This window comes from Chiloscyllium punctatum, chromosome 25 (assembly GCF_047496795.1).
Source record: "Chiloscyllium punctatum isolate Juve2018m chromosome 25, sChiPun1.3, whole genome shotgun sequence".
NCBI lineage: Eukaryota > Metazoa > Chordata > Chondrichthyes > Orectolobiformes > Hemiscylliidae > Chiloscyllium > Chiloscyllium punctatum.
This window is the reverse complement of record NC_092763.1, coordinates 38,161,981-38,189,243: the sequence shown is the minus strand read 5'-3', so window position 1 is coordinate 38,189,243 and position 27,263 is coordinate 38,161,981. Positions and strand designations below refer to the sequence as shown.

The following is a 27,263-nucleotide window of genomic DNA, read 5'->3' as shown; positions in this document are numbered from 1 at the left end:
GGATTAAGTGGAAAGTCATTGACACATGTTGTAACATAGATGTAACTTGCAATTGTTTTCCATAAGGGCTTCTAGTAGAAACAATCATTTCTGCAGCAGAGTATAACACAATAGTGAGCATTCCAGGCCCAACAGGAGATACCTAATGTGAACTGTTTGGCTGACGTTGACTTTGGAGAGGGCTCAGGAAACTGATTGCCAAGTTTGAACATGTGATTAAAGCAGACATCCTTTCGTACTGCTTATAGTAGTTTTAAAGCAATCATATATACAAAATAGAGGAACAATTTTTTTTACAAGTTCAGACACAACATTCATTACTAGTTGTTTGTCCACAACATTGAACTAATGGACAACATCTGCATATAGAACAGGAAAACCAATTTTCCTATTCTATAAGCAGAAAACTGAGGAGGATAAATTTCTGGAGTGTGTTAAGGATGTATTTCTATAGGCGTATGTTGAGCCAGTTAGAAGATGTGCTCTTTTCGATCAAGTATTATGTAATGCAAAGGGTAAAATAACAATTTTGGGGATTTAATGATCAGTGACTAAAATATGATAGAATTTTACATTACAAATTAAAATGAGGTAATTCATTCTGAAGCAATGATGTTAAAATTGAATCGAGGCAGTTATGAAGACGAGGCTGAAATTGGCTAAGGTGGACATTTTTAAAGAACTAGTGTATGGTTTACTGCAATTGTTCATTCTTTCAAGGTGCAAAAACATTGGTTAACCACCGATAATGAAGGATGTTCGTTGCATTTGATTAAATGAAAGGCTTATAAAGTTGTTGGAAATGGCAGCAATTCTGAGGATTGGGATGTTTATAGAGTGCAAGGAAAGACTAAGAAGCTGATAAAAGGAATATAAATATAAATACAATCTAGCAAAAATATAAACATAGATTAAAAAGTTTTATGGATAGTTAAAATAGAAATGTTTGGCTTAAACAAATGTGGATCTGTTATGGGCAAAAGAGAAGTTATAATGGTGAATACGGAAATTGTAAAGAAGCTAAATTATTACTTTGTCTCAGTTTTGATTGGGGAAGATATCAAAAATCTCCCAGAAAAAGACATCTAATGGGGAGAATGAAAAGTTGAAGGAAAAAGTTTGTACTGGAGAAATTAATGGGGCTGAAAGTTGATAAATTCCCAGGACTTGATGGTCTTCATCCAAGAGTATTGAAGCAGGTGCCTACAGAGATGGTTGATACATTGGTGATTATCTTCCAAATGTCTATAGATTCTGAAATGATTTCTACAGATTTGAAGGCAGCAAATGTCATCCCTGTATTTAAGAAGGGAGCAAGAGAGCATTCAGGGAGCAAGTTGGGCAAAAAGGTTTATTTCTGTGCTGTATGACTCTATGACTGATTAGCAGTAGGGTGGATGCTACCGTCACTTATAAAAGATGATTGGGCATAGTCAGCATGAATTTGCAAATGAGAAGTTATGTGTGATGAACTTCATGAGTTTTTTTGAGGATGTTACTAACAAAATTAATGAAGGAGAGCCGATGGACATCATGTACTTAGATTTTCAGAAGGCTTTTGATAAAAGTCCCTCACAGGAGACTAATTAGAAAGATCAAAACACTGGATAGGAAGTGCCTTCTGGAATGGTTTAATGGTGAACTAAAAGATAGAAAACAGAGATCAGTAATAAATAGGTAATTCACAATAGACATCAATAATTTGGAGATGGGGATCAAATATAATACTTCTAAATTTGTCCTTGTCAATAAGTCACTGAAGGCTAACATGGGTGCAATAAGCTATTAGAAAGGCTGATGGAATATTAGTTTTTATTGCAAGAGGATTTAAGTACATGAGCAGTGAAGTTGTATAAGAGTTTGGTTAGACCACATCTGTGGTAAAGCATGCAATTTTGGTCTCCTTATCTCAGGAAAGAAATTATTGTCATAGAAGGAGTGCAACAAAAATTCACCAGCCTTGTCCCCGAGATGGTGGAATTATTCTATGAAGAGAGATTGGGCAAAATTAACTCGTACTCTCTAGAGTTTTGAAGAATGAAAGATGATCTCACTGAAATTTACAAAATAAGTGAATGGATAGAGAGAGTAGGTGTTGGTAAGGTGTTTTCCTTTTTGAAGAGCCTAGAACCAGGAGGCACAATTTAAAAATAAGGAGGATGCCACTTAAGTGTGATTGAGGAGGATTATTTTGACTTAGAGGGTTGTGAACCTTTGGAATTCCATACCATAAGGGCAGTAGAGGCTCAGTCTTTGAGTATGTTTAGGCAGAGATTTATAGATTTTTTATTACCTGTGCCATGCAGGGTTATGGGGTTGCGGGTGAGTAAATGGCATTGAAGTGTTCAGTCAGCCATGATCTTACTCAATGGCAAGGTAGATTCGATTGGCTGAATGGCCTGTGCATGTTCCAATGCAAACCATATCTTTTATCTGTCGGAATCCAGAATGGGAATATTTTCCTTTTCCTTAAACTCTTGATGTTGTAGCAATTTGAAGCATCCCTTCAGCTGCACTGGCTGAAGTCAATTAAGTCAACAAAGAACAAGAAGGTTCCATGCTTTATTATCCTATCAATAGATCTTTGCAGAATTAGGGCAAATGGAGACTGGAAATTTGGGCAAATCACAAATCCTTGCTAAAAATGCACCTCCCTATTATCTTCTCTCAGGCTGTATGTGAATAATTCATATATTGGTTTTGAGTAGAAGCCTAATTAAACATACATCCAGCAAGCTGGAAAGATCCTGCTATGCTTTCTGATGTTTGGACAGAAGCCTTGTATTATTTTGACCTATTTAAAACTGGCCATTTAAAGTGCCAGACAGAAGGAATAAAATAAAATGATTTTTAATGTACTTTAAATATATATAGATACGTTTGAACCAAAGTTTTTATTTTTTCCAAAATGTCTGTTCAGCTTCTAGTTTTGGATTATTTTCTCTTTGCTTCTGGATTGGATGCTGAAGGAATGATTATATAATGACTGAAAGAGCAGTTATTTGTTTTATTGTGGGAAAAAGCTGTGCAAAAACTATTCCCAAGGGTCTTGCAGAACAGTAACATGCTTAAAGAGGGTATTATTGGCCAAGCGGGCCAGTCAGTTGGACCAAACTGCTGCAAAAACATAGAAAAGGAATTAAACCATACATAGGACCTGGCATCAACTAAGGCACCAAAAATGAGGTCAGCAACACAGCCCTATTGACCTTCTTACTGAATTCTTACCGCCTGTGCCAAAATCTGGAGAACTGTCCTGCAGACTAGTCAAGCAACAACCTGACATCGTCATACTTCGAATCAAACTGTACTATGTTCCACACATGACCATCACCATCCCTAAGTTTGTCCTGATCCATCAGCATCAGAGTTGTGAGGGAGTTGCCCTCAGACTTCTCAACATTGATGGAGACATCATGAGTTTATGACCCATCATTACATCAAATCAAACATAGGTAAGGAAATGTCTTGCTGATTACCACACAGTGCCCTCTCAATAGATAAGTCTGCACTCCACTACATTGAATACCACTTGGCAGAAGCACTGAGTGTGACACAAATATACTCTGGGTGAAAGATTTCACTGTCCATCACCAAGTTTGGCTGAGTAGCACCACTACTGACTGAGTCGGTCAAGACCTGGTCGACATATCTGTGGAAGGCAATGAAAAGAATCATCGGTGGGGGAGCGGGTGGAAATAAACCTTCTAGTCCTCACAAACCTACCAGTCACAGAAGCATCTGTTCAAAACAGTATCAGTAAGAGTAACCACTGCACAATCCTTGTAAAGATGAAGTTCCATCTTCTCACTGAGCATACTCTTCTTTGTGTTTTGAACCCCTACACCATGGTAAATAGCATAGACTTATAAATAATTTAGTAGCGTTAAATAAGCATTGAAGAGACACTGTGGTCCATCACAGGCAGCAAAATTGTATTTGACCACAATCTATAAACTCAAAGCTCAGCATTTCCCCTACTCCATAAAGATCATCAAGCCAAGTGACCAACCCTGGTTCAATAAAGAGTATAGGAGGGCATGCCAGGAACAGCACCAGGCATGCCTAAGAATGAGGCCTCAATGTGGCAAAGCTACAGTACAGATCCACTTGTGTGTCAAACAGCAGAAGCAGCAAGCAATTGACAGAGCTGAGCAGTTCCACAACCAGTGGATTGGATAAAGCTCTTCAAGCCTGCCACATCAAATCACTGAATCCAGTAGGAGATTTAAAGGTAGACTAAAAGCTAGTCAACTAGATAGGTTTCAATAAGATCTTGAAGAAGGAAAATGAAGCTAAAGGAACAGAGAACATCACAAACTGTATACATCTGCTTCAAAAATTACATACACTTCAGAAAAATATTATCTGTAATTCAACAAAAATACATAATAAATGACACATTGGAAATTTAATGCTTTTCATGATGAACTGCAGATAAATGGGTCAGAATTTGTGACAGATTTGTTGGATATTTGATAACAGATGGAGTGTTCCTCAATATAAAGTGCTGACAAGACATTGTGTTGCTAGTGATTATTAACCCTCTCGCTGGCAAGCATTGATATTTCAGTGCCTCCCAAAGGGGACTGAACTCTGGTTACTCTTCTGTTCTGTTCTTTGCTATTGTTAAAATAATAATTGTCATTTATTCCTGAATTTGCATAAATATTCCTGAATGACACTACATGCTTCTACTTTTCTGCAAACATCTCTTTTCTCCTTTCTGGAAGCTTGAGTCACATGGGTGAAAGTTCCACTTATAGGTGCTGGCAGAACTCCATTATCTTATACAAATGGCTATCATTGTGTGAGTTTAAAGAATGGATGTTGAAAAACAATTTACCACTAAGGATATAGTTGTTGAGTCGGATCCTGTGTTTACTGTTTGGCAGGAGTATGAACCATGACTAGTCTTTATTCCTTATTAGCACTGAGAATATTTGTAGTACCACTATTATGGCTCAGATCAGGGAATGGATAACAGAAAAAGGATTCAATTTGAGGTTTCCTGATCTACATGATTCACTACCACGTCTGGCAGTACCATTGCACAATAAATGTTTTGTGAAGTTGCATCTGATCTATTTTGTGTATGTTATTCAAAAAATGCTTCCAGTGAAACATTTTGACTGAACATTTCTTAACACATCACTTAGGTGTAGGATGTGTGGAATATTTGTCAATGACAAGCAACAGCCTCATGTTGTCTGTGAAGTGTGATTTCATTAGTGTGGCAATGTCTCAGTCAACAACATCCTTATTCCTAGGTATGTCTTGTCCCATTGACAGGACAGACCCAGCAGAAGTGGGTCTGTTTGGGAAGAGTTGCCTTGAGAGTCCTCAACATTGACTCTGGACCCAATGAAATCTCACTGCATCAGTTTAAACATGGGCAAGGAAACCTCCTGCTCATCACAATTTAATTCCCCCCATCTAGCTTCTCCACGTTACTCCTCCATGTTGAGGCCATATGGAGAATGTACTGAGTCTGACAAGGACAGAGGACTTCAATGTCCAACACCAAAAGTGGCTTGTACTAACTACTGACAGACCTGCTTATGTCCTAAAGGACATATCTGCTAAACTGGGTCTGTGGCAGGTGGTGAGGAAACCAAAAAGAGCGATAAACTTTCTTGACCTCACCCCCACCAATCTGTCTGCTGCCGGCACATCTGTTCATTACTTTATCAATAGGAGTAAACACTATATAGTCCTTGTAGAGGCAAAGTTCAATCTTCATATTGAGGATATCTTCCATCAGATGTGTGGCGCCACTATAATGGTAAGTGGGATTTTGAACTCAAGGCTGGGCCTTATTAAGCCATGTGGGTTATCAGCCATGGCAGAATTGTACTTGAATTGTACTTAAATTCAAACTCATGCTCTAGCAGAACATCCACTCTATCAAGTTAGTGGATCAAGCTTATTTCAGTGAAGAGTGCTGGAGGACAAACCAAGAATAGCACCAGGTATACCTAAAAATGAGATGGCAACTTGAAAAGCTACAACAGAGCACTATTTGCTTGCCAGACAGCATGGGCAGCAGATTCTAGAAGGAGCTAAGCAATTACACAGGCAACAGATCAGATCTAAGTTCTGGCACCAGATATCACATCTTGCCAATCAGGAAGAAAAAGCATTTATGCCTATTTTTTGTTTTCCAATAAGCAACTATTATGACCAGACTCTGGGCAAGGTTACAGAAGGATGTCTCAAATTGTAAAGCTCCCACAGGATATGGGATAAACTGGCTCTCCTTCTTTATTCACGACCCTTGGTTAGTCATAACTTTAACAAGGAAACTGAAATAACTGTTGATGCTGTAAATCAAAAACAAAACAGAAAATTCTGAAAAAGTTCAGCAGATCTGGCAAAGTCTGTGGAGAGAAATCATAGTTAACATTTCGGGTTGAGTGACTCTTCTGCTCTGAGGAGCATTAATTCTGATAATCAGACTGACGATTTTCTAGATGCAGTACCAACTCGGCTTCCACTTGCTGACTGTGTCTACCCATAGACCAAGTGACTACACACGTTTAGGGAAAGTGTTAAGCATTTTTTTCTGTAGTTCTTTGAATTCCCTGACCTCAGCAAATTTCTCGGAGACCACTTGGGATACCATTACCTTTGATCCTATCATGTCATTGATTTGAAATAGGTTGGTCGTGTTCACAGGTGAGCTAGGTATGACTCCTACACTCCCAAGTCCTATCAGAAGGTCATACTCCAGCTGACTTGGTAAAGGCAAATAGGCATGTATCATCCTTCAACACCTTCCTACAATTCCTGACTGAAAGGTCATGCCTTTTCCCAGTAGTTGTGTTTGAGTGGTCCTAGTATCCTCAGTTTCACTACAGACTTGTTTGCTAAATCCTGTGAAAATGTGCCCATGCTATCTTTAGATTCAAAATCTTGTTTGCTCTCAAGGATTTTCTTAACTTCATCTGAACTCTCAAGAGTGCATATCCAGGGATTCGCAGCTGCATACAGAGTCATAACTTGCTGAGCTATGCTCTCTGACTGATACCCATTCTCTGCATGGGTGTGTGTGTATGCCCAATGCATCCCACTGATTTTTCCCATAACCGTTGGTTGTTGACTTGGACATTCCCTGCCTTTCAGCACCTAATGTAGACAAGCTTCTTGGCCTCACCATTTTATCTCACTATTCTAATGTCCTGAGGAGGCCTCTCTGCAATTCCCTCTCTCCCATAGGTGCTCATTTGACACTGTGCCACCTCGATCCTTTCCAGTAGATTGGGGATGATAAGGAAAGTTTATCTTCTCGAACAAGAGAGAATTAATCATCTCAGCATCAACAGCCAGTATGGCTGCCTCTCTGTTCTTCCGTGTGCATTTTTTTATTGGGAAAGGTATGAGAACTCCTCAAGGAAAATTATTTCATGGAGGCTTTTATAATTGGCTTCTGTCTTAAATGTATGTATCTACTGGTCAACAGGAAGCTGCTTAAACATTTAAAATTCTGGGTATGTCTGGTCAGGTTTCCTAAGGATAGAGAATTTCTAACCTATGTCTCTCGAATACACTAAAGATAATCTTTTGTTTGCCTTGCAATCAGAAGGTCCTTCCTCAGGTAAAAGGAAGTAAGCCAGTTGTGCTTTGCTCAAAAACCTCATCCAGAGTAATAAGGACCAATTAAAAAACAAAAAAAAAACTGCGGATGCTGGAAATCTGAAGCAAAAACAGAAGTAGCTGGAGCAATTCAGAAGGTCTGTAAGCATCAATGGAGAGAACGCAGTTATTTTCCTGCTGTGTTTTTCCCTGAAACTCTGTCTTCCCTCCTCGCCCTTTCCCATTTCTGTCACTTTTTTTCCTTTCCTCTCTCTTTCTTGTTTTTACCTTGTTTTCTAATTTCTTTTAATTCTAATTTCTGTTGCTCCAATTTAATCTCTTCACTGCTAACTCTATCCATTTCATCATCTTCAATTTCCACCTGAAAACTGGTGGCTACCTGTTTTAAAATTTGTGTTTCCTGCTTATTGGCATACTTTTAATCCCAAGTTTCTCATTGAGCCTTTTAACATTTTGAGGGATAGAACTTTTAAATCATCAAAAGTAATTTCCCACAATTCTCTGAGGAACACACAGGCATTGGATACAAATATTTCTATAGTGTTGTAGTGCAAGTTCAAATAAGCCTTTTACAGCTATTTATTCCTTTAAAATTGTTTTCATTTCTCCATTCTAATTCTTCAGTTTTGTTGTGGGCTCAAACTGTGGCAGTAACTCTGAGCTGATAGGCCCCTGGTGAGATCCCCAAGTTATTACTGCACCAAGATACCCCAAGTTAAGCAGTAGGCGAGAAGGATGGAAATTGTTCCTCTTCTTTGTTCACCTACTCCCTCAGCTGGTCACAACAGAGTTAATTTAAAAAGAATCCATGTTTTATGACTGCCTTTCTTCTAGAAAAAATGAACTTATGTTTTAAAAGGAGTCGATTTAACCTGGTTTTCTTGAATTAACAGAAGAATGGGTTTATTAATACTAAACATGAAAAGATATAATACAAAGTGCACATGTAGAAATTAGGAATAAGTGAGTCCAAAGATATACACAGAACAACCTTGATTATTCGAACATCAATTATGCAAATTTTGAATTATCTGAACAAGATCTCAAGGTCCCATAAAAAACGCTATCCATTATCTGAACAATCCGTTATCTGAACTCTCAGTTATCCAAACAAAATACTCCCCGCTCGTCTCATTTGGATAATCGAGGTTGTTCTGTAGATCAGTTTCACTGGGTAGTTTGTGAAAAATAACTAGGGGAACATTGTTATTCTTCAGGATTCTTGGCTTTTGCAGATTGGTTGAAATCCTTTTGCACTGTTTCTTTTGATGATGGTTAACTGGCAGTAATCAGAGAGAGAGATTCCTTCTGTTATCCTGTTTCCTTTTGAATTTATTTTAGCTAGCTGGCTTCTAGCACTGAGAGAAATAAAGTTATTTTATTGGCAACACAGGGATGACTAGTGGGTCTTGACCTTCACAGAACACAAGCGTAGAAATTTAGGCTGATACACGAAAGTGCCTCAACTTACCCCATCCCATCTTCCATGAGAACATCTTCCCTACTAGCATATACAGGTAAGGTTGTAGTTTGTTTTTAACACCTTTTTGTTTATTTCTGGAAAGTCAAAACACAAATAATGTCTGCAAGAGGAGGTTTTCTGCTGATTGTTTGATTGTTAACAAACAATCCAGGTGTTTTTCAATACATAATTTCAGTTGCATCACACTGTAAACTTTTACTATAAATTTTGTGTCTTACAATCTTCTACTCCACAATCACCTGATGAAGGAGTGGCTCTCCGAAAGCTAGTATTTTCCAAATAAACCTGTTGGACTATAACCTGGTGTTGTGTGATTTTTAACTTTGTACACCCCAGTCCGACACCAGCACCTCCAAATCTTGAATAGTGGAGTTTGCTACTTTGCAGTCTGATAGTGCCTTTCAGAATCTAGTATATTTGGAAAACACTAATATATTTACTATATCATTAGCCACCTCCTTTAAGGTCTTAAGATGAATTGTGAACAGCTACAGTCTAAGTACTTTAGAAAATTTTGGAAAAGCTGAGCAAGTCTGGTAGCATCTGTGGAGAGATATCAGAGTTAATGTTTCGGGTTTAGTGACCCTTCCTCAGAACTGAAGATTTTTACTTTGTTTCTTTCTGTTAACCAACCATTAATCTCTGTTAGCATATTGACCGCTGTCCCAAGTGCTCTATATCACAGCAGTGTTTGACCCCAATTTTCACTGTGTTAGAGTTTGTGGTGGTTCAATTAGTGAGAATTATAGCTTGCATCTCATCAAGAATGAGGAAGTGTGTGACAACAAATTTCTGAACGCAGCAATTTTGAGGAGGATAGTCCATAAAACTTTCTGGTTCACAGTGTGAAAGGTTTTGTGAAATCATAAAAGTGTTTGGTACTATAACTTGCACTTTTAAAAATTTTGCTGTACTTTCCATTATTTGCCTTGTCCCAACTGTTATGGTAGTAGTATGGCTATTATCACTAAATCACACATTAGCTTACTCTGGCACCTTCTCCCACTTTAAGTATCTTACCTCGTTTCATGTATTTTCACTTCTTGTTTAAAATCTTTGTTCTCTACTGTCCACCCAATTACCAATTTTCTCACTGAATTATTTTCAATGCTTTCCTCCCTCAGCATCTGCACCAAGTGACATCTCAGCTTTTATGGTTCAACTGCAATCTCAACTCATCATACTATCTATTCTCTCAGTTGACTACCCTCTCATCTTCCTCCAATCTTCCCTTCCGTATAAATCCCCTACCCATATTCATGGCCAATCCCTTTACATTGCTATCTCATGTCATCTCTCTATTCCTGTATCAATCACAAATCACAAAACACCAAAATAGACGAAGACGAAACAATGATCTCATTCGACGTAACAGCACTGTTCACCTCCATCAACACCGACCTGGCAAAGGAAACACTTATCACACTTTTAGAAGAAACCATCACACACATCCCAACCACCATCAATCACATTACCAACGAAAACATCATGAAGCTAGTGGACCTGTGCCTCACCACCCACTTCACCTTCAACAACATAATCTACAAACAAACCAACGGCACACCCATGGGATCCCTGCTATCAGACTCATATCAGAAGCAGTAATGCAAAGACTAGAACAAACAGCCCTACCAACCATCAAACCAAAAATCTGGGTCCGCTACGTAGATGACACCTTTGTCATCACAAAATGAAACAAGATAGAAGAGACATTTAACATCATTAACAACACCCTCACAGGCATGAAGTTCACTAAGGAGGAAGAAACCGTCAACAAACTCGCATTCCTGGACGTCACAGTCGAAAAAAAGGACAACGGACAACTACAAACCTGTGTATACAGAAAACCGGCAAACACTGACCAAATACTTAACTATACCAGCAACCATCCCAATACACACAAACGAAGCTGTATCAGAACACTATTCCAATGAGCCACCACACACTGCAGCACAGACGAACTTCAGAAAACAGAGGAGAACTACCTATACAATGTATTCAAGAAGAACGGATACTCAAAAAATACAGTCCACAGATTCCTCGAGGACAAACCACAACAAGCAGACCAAACACAGCCAGAAACCCTAACCACTTTACCATACATCAAAGAAGTTTCAGAAATGACAGCCAGACTACTAAGACCCCTCGGAATCTGAGTAGCACACAAACCCACCAACACTCTCAAACAAAAACTAACAAACTTAAAAGACCCAGTACAACCCATGGAAAAAACCAACACCATCTACAAAATTCCATGCAAGGACTGCCACAAATACTACATAGGACAAACAGTAAGAAAGTTAGCCACCAGGATAGACGAACACCAACTACCCACAAAAAGACACGACCCTCTCTCCCTCGTAGCCCTACACACGGATGAAAAAAAACACCATTTCGACTGGGAAAACACATCTATCCTGGGACAGGCTAAGCAAAGACATGCCAGAGAATTCCTAGAGGCCTGGCACTCCAACCACAACGCCATAAACAAACACATTGATCTAGATACCATCTATCAACCTCTCAGAAAATGAACAGGAAATGACATCACCACAAACCCCAGGAACCCCATCCAGGACAAACATATAAATAGAAAGCAGGAGACAACAGCTTCGCTTCACTTGGAGGTTGACACTGATGATGTTACCTAGCCAGGTAATGAAACGTCTGGATATCAAACCTACAGCTCAGCGAGCAAACCGACACCCTAAACTTGCTTGCATTGCTCTTCACTCAAACTCTTTCCCTATGCCCACACCTAGAAAAATTGTCTCCTAGTTACTTAGAACTGCATTTTCAGAATCTGAACTGTGTCTCTTTCTTCATTGCAATATGTTAAAAGCTAGTAACATTTGAGCCACAAACGAACTAGGCAAAGACCATCTCCAAAAAAAACTCTCCCTTTTGACATTCAATGGTATTATCATCACAGAATACTTCACTATCAACACCCCTGTATGTTATCAGTATCCACAAACTTAACAGGACCAGCCATTTAAATACTGAGGCTATGAAATCAGATTATAGGCTGGGAATTCTACAGTGAAAGCTCACATCCTGACTCCTGAAAGCCTGTTCAACATCTATAAGGTACAAAACCAAAAGTGTGATGGAATACTGTCCATTTGCTTGGATCAGGTTGGCTCCCCTGAAGAGGCTCAAAAGAATCAAGGACAAAACCCCTCACTGGACTGGTGCTTTATTGACTACCTCAAACACTGAATCCCTCCACCAATACATTGTGGCAGCAGTCTGTAATATAGTCAAGATGCACTGTAGCAATTACCTAGACTCATTGCCAGTATCTTCCAAATCTGCAATCTCTAATAACTATAAGACCAAGGGCAGCCAATGCATGGAAATGCCATTACTGGAAGAACTTCTCCACATCATAAGCCATTCTATTTTGGAACTATATTCCACTATTCTGTATCACTGGGCCTAAATCCTGGAATTCTATTCCTAACAATGATATGAGTAAGGAGCCAGCATATGTCAGATATAGACAGCAGAGATCGAGTGAATCCTTACAAGATTATAAACGCAGGAGGAGAATAGTTAGAGGAGGAAAATCAGGCGGGAAGAAAGGGACATGAGATAGCTTTGGCAAATAAAATTAAGGGGAATCCAAAGGGATTTTACAAATACATTAAGGACACAAGGGTAACTAGGGAGAGAATAGGGCCCCTCAAAGATCAGCTAAGCAGCCTACCCTGCAGGAGATAGGGGAGATACAAAATGAGTATTTTGCATCCGTGTTTACTGTGGAGAAGGAGAAGTACATGGAAGGTATAGAATGTGGGGAAATAGATGGTGACATCTTGAAAAATGTCCATATTACAGAGGAGGAGCTACTTCATGTCTTGAAACGCATAAAAGTGAATAAATCCCCAGGACCTGATCAGGTGTGCCCTAGAACTCTGTGGAAAGATAGGGAAGTGATTGCTGGGCCCCTTGCTGAGTTATTTGTATCATCGATAGTCACAGGTGAGGTGCCGGAAGAATGGAGGTTGGCTAATGTTATGCCGCTATTTAAGAAAGGTGGTAACGAAAAGCCAATGAACTAGAAACCGGGAATCCTGACATTGGGGTGGGCAAGTTGGAAATTCTGAGGGACAGGATTTACATGTATTCCGATAGGCATGGACTGATTAGGGATAATCAACATGGTTTTGTGCATGGGAAATCATGTCTCACCAACTTGAGTGAGTTTATTTGAAGAAGGAACAAAGAGGATTGATGAGGGCAGGGCAGTACACGTGATCTATGTGGACTTCAGACAGGCGTTTGACAAGGTTCCCCATGGAAGACTGGTTAGCAAGGTTAAATCACGTGGAATACAGGGAGAACTAGCCATTGGATATCGAACTTGCTCAAAGGTAGAAGACAAAGGGTGGTGGTGGAGGGTTGCTTTTCAGACTGGAGGCCTGTGACCACTGGTGTGCCATAAGGATCCCCCCAGTGCTGAGTTCACTGCTTTTCCTGATGTATATAAATTATTTGGATGTGACCATTGGAGGTATAGTTAGTAAGTTTGCAGATGACACCAAAATTGGAGGTGTAGTGGTCAGTGAAGAAGGTTACCTCAGATTACAACGAGATCTTGCTCAAGCTGGGCCAGTGGGCTGAGAATTGGCAGATGGAGTTTAGTTTAGATATATTTGGAAAGGCAAATCAGACTTATGCACCAAATGGTAAGGTCCTGGGGAGTTTTGCTGAACAAAGAGACCTTGGAATGCAGCTTTATAGTTCCTTGAAAGTGGGGTCTCAGGTAGACAGGATAGTGAAGAAGACGTTTAGTATACTTTCCTTCATTGGCCAGAGCATTGAGTATATGAGTTGAGAGGTCATGTTGTGGCTGTACAGGATGTTAGTTAGGCCACTTTTGCAGTATTGCATGCAGTTCTGGTCTCCCTTATATAGGAAGGATGTTGTGAAACTTGAAAGGGTTCAGAAAAGATTTACAAGGATGTTGCCAGGGTTGGAGGGTTTGAGTAATAGGGAGAGGCTGAATAGGCTGGGGGTGATTTACCTGGTGAGTCAGAGGCTGAGGGGTGACCTTTTGGAGGTTAATAAAATCATGAGGGGCATGGATAGAGTATATAGACAAGTCTTTTCCCTGGGTTGGGGGAGTCCAGAACAAGATGGCACAGATTTAGGGTGAGAGGGGAAAGTCTTAAAGGGGACCTAAGGAGCAAGCTTTTCACACAAAGTGTGGTGCATGTAGGAATGAGTTGCCAGAGGAAATGGTGGAGGTTGGTACAATTGCAACATTTAAAAGGCATCTAGATGGGTACATGAATAGGAAGAGTTTAGAGGGACATGGGCTAAGCACAGACAAATGGGACTAGATTAATTTAGGATATTTGGTGGGCATGGATGAATTGGACTGAAAGGTCTGTTTCAGTGCTGTATATCTCTCTGACTCTGTGAGTATAGCCTGAACCTGATGCACTTCAATGATGGAAGAGAGCAGCTCACCACAATGTTCTGAAATGAAATTAGGGGTGGGCAAAAAGTACTGGCCTTGCAGCAATGCTCCCTTCTAAGAAAGAAGGAAAAAAGTTTCCATTCTGTTCAATCACACCTTCAGCTCCATCTTTGATGCACTACTCACATCAAAAGCATTACTTTGTTACCTCTGATATTGTCCTCATCTCTGCTTTCTTAAGTCCATGAGACACAGGCTTGAACATATTGGACAGCCAAGTGGTTTAGTCATTTGCTACCTCATCTGATTGGACCACATCATGCAGAGCATGTTCTGATCTCTTCTGCTAAAACTGCTGGAACAAATTTACTCTACTAAACATAATCTTCTTCAACTCCCTCCCCTGCATCTTTCATTATCACCTCCAATAATAAGTATGAGAAGCTCATAGACCTCTTGTCTCTAAAGCCCAGATTTTCATGCTGGGATCAAGTAGGCAAGGAATGGTGACTTCTCAGCTCCACAAATCTAACCTTGAAAAATGGCTGCCTAGACATCAGATTTTAGTTTGGGTAGCAGGTTGGGTCAGAAGTCAGGCTGGGCACCCGCTGAAGGCAAGGAGGCTGGCATGTGTGGAGTAGGGGGAAGCAAGTGGCTGCCTTGGGGATCCAGCCTGTGTCCAAAGTTTAAAAATAAACAAAAAGAGATGAAATAGTTTTCCAGCCCCTCTGCATTCCACATCAATTCCAACCATTGCCATGTCATATCCTGATCCAACCCCTCATGACCCCTATGCGAAGGTGTGTCCACCAAACAACCACTGGCTCCATGCTCAGGTATGCCTTATACTCACCCCCAGCACTCATGCCTCAATGCCAAGGCAAGCTCTTCTCCTCTGATGGGACGAATGCTGACATTGGGATAGCTGTCTCCTTGGCTAGTCAAGCAACAGCCTGACATAATCATACCTATAAACTCAGACAATGTTTTAGTCAAATCATTTATGTAAATGACAAAAGGTAATGGACCCAGCACCGACCCTTGTGGCACTCCACTGGTCACAGGCCTCCAGTCTGAAAAACAACCCTCCACCACCACCCTCTGTCTTCTACCTTTGAGCCAGTTTTGTATCCAAATGGCCAGTTCTCCCTTTATTCCGTGAGAGCTAACCTTGCTAACCAGTCTCCCATGGGGAACGTTATCAAACACCTTACCGAAGTCCATATAGATCACATCTACTGCTCTGCCCTCATCAATCCTCTTTGTCACTTAGAGTCATAGAGATTTACAACATGAAAACAGACCCTTCGGTCCAACAAGGTAAAAACAATGACTGCAGATGCTGAAAACCAAATACTGGATTAGTGGTGCTGGAAGAGCATAGCGGTTCAGGCAGCATCCAACGAGCAGCGAAATCGATGTTTCGGGCAAAAGCCCTTGCTTTTGCCCGAAACGTTGATTTTGCTGCTCGTTGGATGCTGCCTGAACTGCTGTGCTCTTCCAGCACCACTAATCCAGCCTTCGGTCCAACCCGTCCATGCTGACCAGATATTCCAACCCAATCTAGTCCCACCTGCCAGCACCCTGCCCCTATCCCTCCAAACCCTTCCTATTCATATACCCATCCAAATGCCTCTTAAATGTTGCAATTGTACCAGCCTCCACCACTTCCTCTGGCAGCTCATTCCATACACATACCACCCTCTGTGTGAAAAGGTTGCCCCGTAGGTCTCTTTTATATCTTTCCCGCTCACCCTAAACCTATGCCCTCTAGTTCTGGACTCCCTGACCCCAGGCAAAATACTTTGCCTATTTACCCTATCCATGCTCTTCATAATTTTGTAAACCTCTATAAGGCCACCCCTCAGCCTCCGACGCTCCATGGAAACAGCCCCAGACTGTTCAGCCTCTCCCTATAGCTCAAATCCTCCAACCCTGGAAACATCCTTTTTCTTCAAAAAACTCAATCAAGTTTGTGAGACATGATTTCCCACGCACAAAGCCATGTTGACTATCCCGAATCAGTCCTTGCCTTTCCAAATACATGTACATCCTGTCCCTCAGGATTCCCTCCAACTGCCCATCACCAACGTCAGGCTCACTGGTCTGTAGTTCCCTGGCTTGTCTTTACCACCCTTCTTAAACAGTGGCACCACCTTAGCCAACCTCCAGTCTTCTGGCACTTTACCTGTGGCTATCGATGATACAAATATCTCAGCAAGAGGCCCAGCAATCACTCCTCTAGCTTCCCACAGAGTTCTCAAGTACACCTGATCAGGTCCTGGGGATTTATCCACCTTTATGCATTTCAAGACACCCAACACTTCCTCCTCTGTAATAAGGACATTTTGCAAGATGTCACCATCTATTTCCCTTCAGTAAATACTGATGCAAAATACTTGTTTAGTATCTCACCCATTTTCTGCGGCTCCACATAAAGGCCGCCTTGCTGATCTTTGAGGGGCCCAATTCTCTCCCTAGTTATCCTTTTGTCCTTAATGTATTTGTAAAAAAAACCCTTTGGATTCTCCTTAATTCTATTTGTCAAAGCTATCTCATGTCCCCTTTTTGCCCTCCTGATTTCCCTCTTAAGCATACTCCTACTTCCTTTATACTCTTCTAAGGATTCACTCGATCTATCCTGTCTATACCTTATATATGCTTCCTTCTTTTTCTTAATCAAACCCTTGATGCACTGGTCATCCAGCATTCCCTATATCTACCAGCCTTTCCTTTCACCCTGACAGGAATATACTTTCTCTGGATTCTCGTTATCTCATTCCTGAAGGCCTCCCATTTTCCAGCCGTCCCTTTACTTGCGAACGTCTGCCCCCAATCAGCTTTTGAAAGTTCTTGCCTAATACCGTCAAAATTAGCCTTTCTCCAATTTAGAACTTTAACTTTTAGACCTGGTCTGTCCTTTTCCATCACTATTTTAAATCTAATGGAATTATGGTCACTGGCCCTCAAAATGCTCCCCCACTGACATCTCAGTCACCTGCCCTTCCTTATTTCCCAAGATTAGATCAAGTTTTGCACCTTCTGTAGTAGGTACATCCACATACTGAATCAGAAAATTTTCTTGTATACACTTAACAAATTCCTCTCCATCTAAACCCTTAACACTATGGTAGTCCCAGTCTATGTATGGAATAAGTGTTGGAGGTTGGTACAATTGCAACATTTAAAAGGCTTTTGGATGGGTATATGAAAAGGAAGGGTTTGGAGGGATAGGGGCCGGGTGCTGGCAGGTGGAATTAGATTGGGTTGGGCTATCTGGTCGGCATGGACAGGTTGGACCAAAAGGTCTGTTTCCATGCTGTATATCTCTATGACTCTAATCACTATTACCATCTTTGAGTATGTCCTACAGGCAGGTAAGACCCAGCAGAATTATCAGCACAGTGATACAGTCGGGCGACAGATGTCATGGAAGTCCTCGACAAATCAGGTCAAACATGGGTAAGCAAACCTCCTGCTGATTACCTCATACCATCCTCAGTTGCTGGTGAACCAATGCTCCTCCATGATGAATAACATCTGTGGAAGGCACTGAGGGTGCCAAGAGTGTGGAATGTGGAGTGTGGAATGGGTGGAGAACTTCAATGCCAATCAGCAAGAGTGTCTCACAGCACCACTAGTGATAAAAGTGGTCAGGTCCTAAAGGACAGATCTGCTAGATGGCAGATGGTGCGGGGACCAACAAGAGTGACAAACATATTTGAGTTCATCCTCACCCATCTGCCTCCTGCAGATACATCTGTCCATAGCCACAATACAATCTTTGTGGAGACAATGTCCTGTCTTCACAATGAGTGAGGGTGCCAGTTGTGTTGTATGGCATTGTCATTGTGCTAAATGGCTTGGACTTTGAACAGATCTAACAATTCATCAACGATGAGACACTGTGAGTCATCCGCAATAGAGTTGCAAACACAATCTGCAATCTCAGTCCTGGATTAAAGAAGGGTAGTTGGGCATGCCAGGAGCAGCATCAACCTTGTGAAATTATAAAACAAGTTTAATTACGTACTAAACGTTTTCTCTACAGTTTAGAAGGTGAAGGGGTGATTTGATAGAAAACTTTTAAGATATTAACAGAGAAAGACTGGTTAGGGATTCTAGAACTATGGTGGCATGGTGGCTCAGTGATTAGCACTGCTGCCTCACAGCACCAGGGACCTGCATTTGATTCCTGCCTCAGGCGACTGTCTGTGTGAAATTTGCACCTTCTCCCCGTGTTTGCATGGGTTTCCTCTGTGTGCTTTGGTGTCCTCCCACAGTCCAAAGATGTGCAGGTCAGGTGAATTAGTCATGCTAAATTGCCCATAGTGTTAGATGCATTAGTCAGAGGGAAATAGGTCTTGGTGGGTCACTCTTCGGAGGGTCAGTGTGGACTTGTTGGGCCGAAGAGCCTGTTTCCACACTGTAGGGAATCTAATCTAATCAACTAGGGTGCATCATCTAATCTGAGAATTAGGGCCAGTCTGTTCAGGGGAGATGTTGGGAAGCACTTGTACATACAAAGAATGATAGATGTTTGGAAGTCTCTTCCACAGATTGCAGTGGATGCTGGATCAGTTGTTAAATTTAAATCTGAGATGGATATATTTTTGATAAGCAAAGGTATTAAGATTTTTGAGCTAAAGACAAGTATATGGAGTTGGGCCACAGATCAGCCATGATCTCATTGCGTGGTGGAACAGGCTTGAGACTGAAAATGTACTCCTGTTCCCGTGTTCCTAAACACATAAGGGCCAAGTGATAGACATGACTAGGCAATTGCACAACCAGTGAATCAGATCTAAGTCTGAAGTCCTACTTTGATTGTGAATGATAGTGGACAATTAAACAACTCACTGGAGAAGAAGGTCCACGATTATCCCCAACCTCAGTAATAGAGGAGCTCAGTACGTCAGTGCAAAAGTAATGCGGAAGTGTTTGCAACAATCTTCAGCCAGAAAAACTGAGTGAATGATCCATCTTGATCACCTCTGAATGTCCCCAGCATTACAGATGTCAGTCTTCAGCTGCAAAATCACAAAACGATTAAAGGCATTGGATACTGCAAAGTTATGAGCCCTGACAACATTCCTGCAATTGTACTTTTGCTCCAAAACATGTTGTACCCTGGGCCAAGCTGTTCCCGTAAAGCATCAGCTGACAATGTGTAAAATTGTACAGCTATGTCCTGAACACAACAGTAGGACAAAGCCAGCCCAGTCAATTAGTGTCATGCTGATCCACTCTCAATCATCAGAAAAGTAATGGAAGGTGTCATCAACAGTGCAATCAAGTAGCAATTGCTTAGCAATAGCCTACTTATTGCTTCTCAGTTTGGGTTCTACTAGGGCCACTCAGCTCATTACAATTTTGGTTCAAATATTTGTAAGAGAGTTGAATTCCAGAGGGGAGGTGAGAATACATCAAGGCTATATCAAACCAATATGGCATCAAGGGTTCCCAGTCAATAAAACAGAAGAGAAGTTTACATGAAAAATACAGTTCAAAGTTTCAAAAGTTGCCCCACCACGGGGCTTACATCAATAACAGAAGTTATATGTAAAAATTTTTTAAGAAGTAAAATTAAGGCAAAGTTCATTACAGTTCAGTTAATGGCACTATGCTCAGGGAAAGCTGATTTAGGAATGATAGAATACCCTGAAGATGTAGTTGGAATGAGACTGCCATTCCGGACTGCTGGATACTAGGCCAGGAACCTCTGCCGAAGAAGACCGCCATGCTGATCTGAGCCACTCCTGGATGAGATCGCCTGCAGACTGCTGGAAAACTTGGACACTGAAGACAAATAAGACCTGCATACAGAGAGAGACCTCTATGCTGGGACAAGACCACCATGCCTGGCCAAGACTGCCTTTCTCCTCCTCCAGGTGCTTGAGCCTAGCTGTGGACCTGGGGCCTCGGCCTAACCTGTAGGTCTGGGCTGGGGGAGTTAGCCGGGACCTGTTGCTTGCTAGACTAGGGTTGGATCCATGTCCATCTCAACCTGACATTATTGCCGCTGCTGCCAGAGGCCTCATCCATCACATGCCACTTTCCGGATTTAAAAGAAAACAAAGAAAAAAGAAAACATAGAGAAAGAACACAAATGGGAGCCCCGGGCTCAGCCCACAAATCCACTGCTATATTGAGAAAGAATAGGAATCAGAGGGAAATCTCTCTGCTAGTTGGAGTCATATCTAACACGAAGGAAGATGCTTGTGGCTGGAGGCCAGTCATTTCGGCCTCAGGACATCTCTGCAGGAGCTCCTCAGGGTAGTGTCCAAGGGCTCAACATCTTCAATTGCTTCATCAATGATCTTCCCTCCATGATAGGGTCAGAAATGGGACTATTTATTGATGACTGCACCACTCATGACTCTTCAGATATCAAAGTAATCCATGTCCAAATGCAGCAAGATCTGGACAATAGGTTTGTGCTGACAAGTGACAAACTTGCACCACACAATTACCATACAATGACCATATCCAACAAGAGAGAATCTAACTATTGCGTCTTGACATTCAAAGGCATTATCATTGCTGAATCTCCCACTGTCAACACACTGCGGGTTATCATTAACAAGAAACTGAACTGGTCAAGCCACATAAATACTGTGACTAAACCAACAGTTAAAAGGTTGTAATCCTTGTAATCATAAGTAACTCACCTCCTGACTTCCCAAAACCTGTCCATCATCTGCAAGGCACAAATCAGAATCCCCAATTATGTGAATGACTATCACTTCAACAACATTCAATAAGCTTAATGCCATCCAGGGCAAAGCAACCTGTTTGACTGGCATCACATCCACAAATATTCATGTTCTCCAGTAGTGATGCAGATGCTAAATAACATTAATACCACACATTGACCAGAAACTGAACTGGACTAGCCATATGAGTACTATGACAAAGTGAGGACTACAGATGCTAGTTGATCAGAGTTGAGAGTGGGGTGCAGGAAAAGCACAGCAGGTCAGGCAGCATCTGAGTAGCAGGAGAATCATTTTGGGCAAGAGCCCTTCATCAGGAATGAATCCTATGAGTACTATGGCTATATTAACATGTTATAGGTTAGGAATCCTTCAGTGAATAACTCCTCAAAGCCATCCAAGACAATACAGCCTGCATGATGGCAACATATCCGTAAACATTTATTCCCTCCCACTCCGATGCTTAATAGCAGCAGTGTGACCCACTTACAAGATGCACTGCATAAATTCACCAACACTCCTTAGACAGCATCATCCAAACCCATGACCACTTTCATCTAGAAGGACAAGGACAGTAAATACATGGGAACACTACCACCTCAAGCTCCCCAAAGTCATTCAGCATCCTGATTTGGAAATATACATCTTTCTTCATTGTTGCTGAGTCAAATTCTTGGGAGTCCCTCCTTCATGGCACTATGATTCTAACTAGACCAAATGATTGCAGTGGTTCAAGAAGGCAGCTCACTGCCACCTTCTCAAGGGCAACCAGGGACTGGCAATAATTACAAGTTGAGCCAACAATGCCCATAGCCTGTGAATGACTTTTGAACAAAATCCGAACTTTTTGGCACATACACAATTTTAATTACTCCACTGACAGTGAGCATGTCTTCACCTGCCACGACCTCATGTTCTGGTATTCCGGCCCTAAATCCCACAGCACCCTCCCACCCCACGCACACCTTCTTTTAACATATCCTGAGAATTTCCATCTTTGACTAAACTTTTGGCATATGCCTTGCATACCTTTAAACATGCTTTATAATTTGTTTTGTAAAAAAATGAATAGTTGAATTGCACAAAGTCAATCAACAATTCACAAAGAAAGATTTCTGTTTTGCATGAATTCAAAGCATAAAACAGCCTTTCTTGTTCAGACACTATTAACCCGTTACATATTTCCTTCAAATTTTATGTTTCTCTTTGGTTTTATTTTCCATTCTGTTTGATGCTCTAAAATATGTCAGTTTTGAAATGTTTGTAGAATTTTCATTGTTCGCTCATTATGCTGCCAACTAAATGAAGTTAAATAATGAATAATCCAACATTAGTAAAAGCTCCTAGACAGAAGAACGTTTTAATGTTTAAAAGCCTAAAAGTCGTGTAAAAAGGTTTTGGTAGTAATTTAAAATTTCAACCCAAATACCAGTATTCTTTCCCTGCAGCCATGTGAAGACTTAGCAGGTTCTCTACACTCCTCACTTAAATCTGCAGGTTTACATTTGAGGGCATCAATAGTCAAATAGCTCCTCCATTAAGTATATTTCTGATTGTGGTCTAACTTGCACAATATTAATCCAAGTAGAACAAAAACTTGTGTATTTCTATTAGTTTTAGCTTAAGTTATAAACACTTAGTGCAGTGTCCAGATAATGGAACATTTTTCCTTTGGCTTTCTCATTCATGACAGACAGCAATTTTCAAACTTCCAAAGTTTCTGTCAGAAACAGTAGATGAAATCTAGTTTTGATGGAAACCAGAATCTGGTTGTCCTCAAAGTGAAAAAATTGAAACAATCCTCTTCTTCTCCCATTTATTCCAACTTGAAGCATTTCATGTTTCAACTGCTGTTGAGCAAGGGTGGAACAAATGCAGTGTCTTTTTATTAAGTTGGTTATTCACTTTGCCTAAACTTATCTGGTAAAGTACATGGATCATGCCTGTATTGACAGGTAAATCAGGCCAAAATAAAATTGGTGCCTTGTGTTCATTCTCACAACATTCAAAAGATGGATAACGTTTGTGTTGTGCTGAGTTGTCAAAACTGTTTTGAGTGAATTTAAAATGGTAATTAAGCACCCACCAAATTAGTTGCTTTTTACTAAATCAAATGATGATCTGAGCCTCTAATATATGGAAAAAGATTTTCAATAGTTTTGTAAATTTGAAACAAACCAACACAGTTTTTCATATTTTAGTGGCTTTGTTACAAAAGAAAGCTATCACCACAGCAGCAGCAACAACAACAGAGCTGTTTGACATGATGTGAAGTTGACAAGTTCCCTTTTGAAAAGGGATATGGCCATTTTAAACGAAGTTTAAAGGGGTCAGATCCTGGACTTAAAAGGGCAATGCCAATCCTCTCCATAGTGCTAAATTTAATTCAGCTTAGATTTTACCCTTCAGCAAGGTTTTAAATACAGTGTTCAAAAAACTAAATTAAATAAAAAATGTTCCTTTTGGAGTATTTTAAGTTACAATGCAAATAACATGCTTAAACTAGAATGAATATGCTCTACATTTCCCCCAGCATCGTAAATAAACTCAATCTGGATCTGTCTCTGACATCCCAGTTTAGTACTCTAACCCCAATTAGACATGCCTGCGCAACAGGTTAGAAGGAACAGAATGACAAGTTTTTGTGTTAGAAACATAGCAGTGGTACAGTGATGACACCTGAGGGGGCAAAAGAGATACAGGTTTCTGTCTGTCAGGTCTGTCAGCTAGTTGCTCTTTGATTCTAATTTTATGTTTGAATGCCTACTTTGTCTTTTCTGTGTCTCTCTCTTCCTTCTTTCTTTGCATTCTTCTCATTTTTCTCTTCAATTCTGACTTTTGTTATTTGTGATTCTTGTATTCTTATCTTTTCCTCTGGGTTCTGTTTCTCATTTCTCGTCTCACTATGTTACATTTGCTCACTATCTTTCCTCTTAACTATTCATTTGTCTTTGATGCTTTCTATTTGTGATTATTTTTCACTCTCTTTCTATTTTCCATTTTTCTTTCCTTCTGACAGCCACTGATTTAACTTGATTTTGATAGTTTTTGATTTTCCTCCCAACTAGATCTCTTTTTCTCATTCTAATTTTATGTTTGATTCTGTTTCTCAATTATTGTTCTCTCAATTTCTCCGTTCCTCACCTGCTGGATCTTTTGTTTAGCAGTTTGAAATTTCCTCTTTCTTTGCCTCTGTCCATTCTGTCTGTCTCTATTCCTCCTTCTATCATTCCATCATTCTTCTTCCAAAAAGTATTATTCTAACTGGTTGTGCTTTTCAGTCTGACTCTTAGACTTTCCCCTCAACTATCTCCACTTCTGACTTCCTTGTTATTCTCTCCCTCTTTTTGGTATTTATTTCAATATAGATATATATTGGATTAAATTGAGTGATAATACATTGAAATGAATCAGGAATCTCTTGTCAATGTCTGTACAAATTTATTAAATGCCAGACAATGACTATCTTCAACAAGAGAAGATCTAATTGCAGGGAAGTTCTGTTGATCTGTATCAAAACTTGGTTAAACCACATACACTTCTGGTCTCTGTAAGATTGAAATAGAGACACTGAGAGGACACAGAGAAGATTTACAAAGATGATCCCAGAAATGTCTGGGTATATAGCAGGAAGGGATTGATAGGCTCAGACTTTTCTCTCTTGAAGAAATACGAGTCACCTGATAAAATTATGGTAAAGTGAATACAAAAAAAAAGTTCTCTTTTTAGGCAAAGAGCAGAACAGAATGATACATTCAAATAAATACTCTGGCTACAGAGCAAGTTCTGGGATGGGGACTCGTCAGCAGGTAATTCAATTCCTGACTTGGCCTGTGGACCATCTGCAAAACCAAAATCAGGAGTTTAATGGAACACTCTCCACTTGACTGGATTTGTCCAACTTGAAAAACATTCAAGTAGTTTGCCACATTCAGGACAAAGCAGTTGGCTTGATCTGAGCCCTATCCACTATCATTATATTCACTCCCTCCACCACCAGCAACACACACCATGTATTGATGTACTACATCAACTCAAAGTCTCCTTTGACAGTATTTATCAAGCCTGCAACCTCCTCCATGAAGACAAAAAAAAGACAGCTGACAACCAAGAACTCCATCATCTTCATGTTCTCTCAAAATGGCATCCCTCAAAGTTGCACATCATCCTGACCTGAAACTATATTGCAATTCTTTCATTGTTGCTGGGTCTGAAGACTATACCTCTTTCCCTAACAACATTGTAGGTGTATCTATACTATGTAGCTCACCATCACCACAATTCAAGGACAATAATTTCTACTCTGCTTGTAACACTCAAATCTTACAAATGATTCAAGCTATAACCAATAGTTAACTGAAATGTATAGATCAGGAAAGTTCCAGGTTTTATGTTAGTTACTAATCTTCATGATGTTGGTAGGGCAATGTTCCCCAGTATTCCTGGGTTAAAGGATATACAACATCAACCAAGCAAACACCTAATTGAAGACTGGCAAACCATACAGAAGTATATTCAAAGACGTGCAGGTCAGGTGAATTGGCCATGCTAAATTTCCCATAGTCTTAGGTGCATTAGTCAGGGTAAATATAGGGTAGGGGAATGGATCGGTGTGGACTTGTTGGGCCAAAGGGGCTGTTTCCATACTGTAGGGAATCTGTATGTAAGATTATTAGATAAGATTGGGCTTTTGAAGGTCCTTTGCAAGAAGATAACAAAATCATTTTCAGTATGATTGATTTCTCTCAGGATAAAATTAACCAATAATGTCTAACATTAACTGATTGATGAACTAATTGCCAGTCTTACTTGAAGTGTTTTAAGTTAGAACCTTGTCTCCAATCTCCCATAGGCACTAAGTTTTGAACCTGAATAAAAAGAAAATATTGCAGATGTTTGAATTCTGAAACAAAAACATAAAGTGCTAGAGAAACTCAACAGGTCTGGGAGCACCAGTGGAGAGAGAATCAGATTTAACACAGAACGTTAACTCTGTTGCTCTTTCCACAGATGCTATCAGACCTGTTGAGTTTCTCCAGCATTTTATGTTTTTATTTTAAGGCTTGATGAGCTGTAAATATTTCAGGAAGAACGTCAAAAACACAATTTACAAACCATAAAGTTCTACCTTGAAATGGAAGCCAACTGTACCTCTTTTGGCAAGGTCTACAATGTCACTATTTGTCTTCATGCTTTATTGTACTCGTACACCTCAGGCAGTTTTGCATGGCAGGCTGTGACTAAAGGCCCAGATACGTAGACAACTGCGTATCTGCTGAGGATCATTGTTGTGGGGCAGTGTGCCTGGAATGGTTCCAGAGCCATGTTATAGGAACAACAGATTTGTGTTTCAGAGGGAGCTTTACCCCGTGTCAGTTTATCTCAAGACATTGTGGACTCTTCTCCATAATTTTCCACCATGACATTTAATAGATGTAGCACCACTGGAATTTTAACTACTAGAAAGTGACAGCAGAATGGCAATTCTAGGATAGCCATAACAATAAAGATGCTCAGCAGTTTTAAAATGGTGATTCTTATGATTAAGTTTTTACAGGACAATCACAGATAGGAAAAATTTTGAAACTAAATTATTTTGTCTGGAAGCATAGAGTTATAGTCAAAGAGTTGAACAGCATGGAAGCAGACCTTTCGGTCCAACTTGTCGAGACCAACCAGATATCCTAAATAAATCTCGTCCCATTTGCCAGCATTTGGCCCATATCCCTCCAAACCCTTTCTATTCAGGTATCCATCCAGATTCCTTTTAAATGTTGTAAACTTTTACTTTCAGGCTGTTATGCATGGGATCCTTGAAATTAATGTTTTATAGTTTTTACTGGAATTAAAAAAAATAAAACTTTCCATCAAGAGAACCAGAACTCTCTCTATATATCACAGGTTGTGGTACATCTGTTGTCTTCTGGTTAGGAGAATTATATTTATATTCAACTTCGGAAATATTCACCAGTTACAGGTAGTTAGGTTTTAAAGTGCTTGTTATCATTTACCAGGATCCACCACTGTCTGTCTCTGT

General features: G+C 40.3%; 1 protein-coding gene across 2 annotated transcripts in view; it reads left to right on the top strand.

Annotated features, from left to right (window-relative positions):
• Positions 1-27,263, top strand: part of LOC140495864 (BCL-6 corepressor-like protein 1) — a 262,058-nt gene that overhangs the window by 60,851 nt on the left and 173,944 nt on the right. The window lies entirely within an intron of this gene.